This window comes from Pinus tabuliformis, chromosome 3_2 (genome assembly GCF_031772625.1).
Source record: "Pinus tabuliformis cultivar Carrire ecotype Pingquan chromosome 3_2, CPIR1, whole genome shotgun sequence".
Classification (NCBI taxonomy): Eukaryota; Viridiplantae; Streptophyta; class Pinopsida; order Pinales; family Pinaceae; genus Pinus; species Pinus tabuliformis.
In genome coordinates this window covers 607514550-607517060 of record NC_142302.1, presented here as the reverse complement: position 1 = coordinate 607517060, position 2511 = coordinate 607514550, and the positions used below count along the sequence as shown (strand labels likewise).

The 2511-nt window shown below is 39.0% G+C and overlaps 1 long non-coding RNA gene across 1 annotated transcript; it reads left to right on the top strand.

Moving 5' to 3' along the window:
* The first annotated feature begins 1120 nt into the window (after nt 1-1120).
* Nucleotides 1121-2295, top strand: LOC149182082 (uncharacterized). The gene is made up of 3 exons (XR_016257582.1): nt 1121-1260; nt 2040-2126; nt 2257-2295. It is a non-coding gene; the product is annotated as an uncharacterized LOC149182082 (long non-coding RNA).
* The last annotated feature ends 216 nt before the right edge of the window (nt 2296-2511 follow it).

Below are 2511 nucleotides of genomic sequence, written 5' to 3'. Positions count from 1 at the left end.
AACTCAAACAAACAAACAAACAAATAAATAAATAAATAAAATATTAATATTTTATTTACTTAGGTCAATTTCAAAGTTATATAACGTAAACTCAAATCGTTTCATTTATGGTGAAGTGTTTTTTAATGGATAATCCAAATTCCACTTTCACGTTCAAATCTATTAATTTGGTTCATTAGGCCGATAGGCCTTCCTTTGGAACAGACTTTCGTCGTTCCTTTGGCTCTCGTGCTGACACGTGGCATCGGATTCTGAATGGCTCCTTTGTTCCTCGTACTGACACGTGGCATCGGATTCTGGCGGGACAGTTCTGCGAGGGAGTGGTTCTGCGAGGGAATGGCGGGTCGTGTTAACTTCCTGCAGTTATCTTCCACCTTATGCACGACGTTCAAGACTCGCAGCGCTTCAAGTTCGCCAAGCTCCAGGGGAATTTTTCCAGTCAAACGATTAGAAGAAAGATCCAAGATCTGCAGATTATGCAACATACCCAACTCCTTCGGAATAGAACCCTTGATAAGATTCACCCGCAGTTGAAGTGCTTGTAGCTCTTTAAGCTCACCAAATTCGGGCGGAATTCTTCCAGTCAGACTATTACCAGAAAGATTGAGAGTGCGTAGTAAAGACAGATTGCCAAGAGACCGAGAAAGGGTACCTTCCAAATTGAAGCAATAGAGGTCTATGGCGACTACCCTTCTGCTGTATTTTCTGCAGCGAATGCCAGACCAGGAGCATATATTCTCAGAATTGTCGGCCGTCCAGTTGGAGAGCTTCTCCATTGGATCCGACGTGATGACCTTCCGGAACGACAAGAGAGCATGGAGGTCCCTTTTCTCGTGGACGTCTATTGATGATAAATTGAAATCAGGCTCCTCAGCCATGCGTTCAGAATCGGAATGACGTTGAAGTGAAGTTAATCCAGGGGGCATGGTGTCATACACATATTGATGGGCATGGGTATGGGAATTATATGGCTTAGACATCGCCGCAGGCAGAGAGGCAAGCATGCACAGAAGCAATAATATAAGAAGAAAAGGAAAAGCATTGTGATCCATTTTTCCTGATTGGATTTGAGTGTGTTTCACACCCTTGATATATATATATATATATATATATATACACCATGCGCAGGTTTTCATATGAAGTCGACACAGCGAGTTTTCCACGATTGATGGGGAGTATAGATGAAAGAAGAGCGCGCCGAAATTATTTAAGACGACAGCCCTACTATTTTTCTGGGCTTGTATGCCCCAGTCCAGTCAAGTCAGTCAGCCTCTCACCTATATTTTCACCTCTATTTTTCCAGTTCAGTCAAGTTTTTCGGCCGCCCACTTTACGATGTTCACAGGTATTTAATAGAACTGTTCTCTGTTGTATGAACAAAGAGTATTCAAGTACGTGGTCCACTGCTCTTTGTTTTCGGTTTTATGATTCAACCAACAACTTTTTTTATAAAGAAACACGTTTCTCACTTTAGATAGGTCGATGTTTACAACAACCTATTAGGGAAATTTTCATTCAGCTCTTTAATTCTTTCTATTAGTGTTGATAGGGTCAAAATCTGCATATTTTTTTTTATCATTTACCCAGTTGGTGACTAGCTCTGTCTCTCCCAGTATCTGGATTTCAGCAGTACCTTTCTTGCTTGTTAAATTTTTCAGTATTGAAAATGCACTTAACTCTGCCCAGTAGTTGGTACCTTCTGCCAATGCAGCTTTGAAACAGAAACTATGGTTTTCCTTCAGAAATAACACACGTCCAGCACCACAAATCCCTAGAATTTATGGGAATTTTATCTCTCATGCATTTCAGATTCATATTTGCAATTAAAATAGTAGATGAGGATAGTTCTTGACAGTAGAGGTGTTTTCTTTATAATGAACTATTTCTTTTATTCTGGGCTCTTTACATGCTTGGTGATGCATGTTAGAGTGCCAAGTATTGTGAGTTCAGTTATTTTAGTTTGATATTGTCTAGATATGGCTCTTGGGCCTTTACTCCTTGGATTTTAGAAGTGCTATCATTTTCATTTTGGAGGACAGGTTTGTTCAGTTGACATTCTTTACTGTAGATTACAGCTGCTGGCTTATAATGTGGATAAGTTTAGGTCCTGTTCATCTTTTTGAAAGGTAAATGAAATGGTGCCATTGGTTGCCATCTGAATTTTTTTTATCTCAATTGGATATGTTTCTCGAATGAGTTCTAGAGTTTTACTACGCATTGGTGCTAAATATGTCCTGACATATGTAATATCGTTAGGGTCTAAGATTTGATAAGTCCTACATTGTACAAAAGAGTTCAAGAAGTTGGAAGATATCACAAAACTTTTGTTTCATGAATAGGATAGCAGGAAGTTGCTCATCTAATAATGCACTGCCATAAAATTTAGCAAATACTACTTTGATTAATTCTTCCACTGATTTCTCGGAAGTCATTATTCTGAACTTTTATTTAGATGGATTCTCTCCCACAAAAGTTCAAGATTGTTAGTAAACCCACATGTTAGTATTTGCA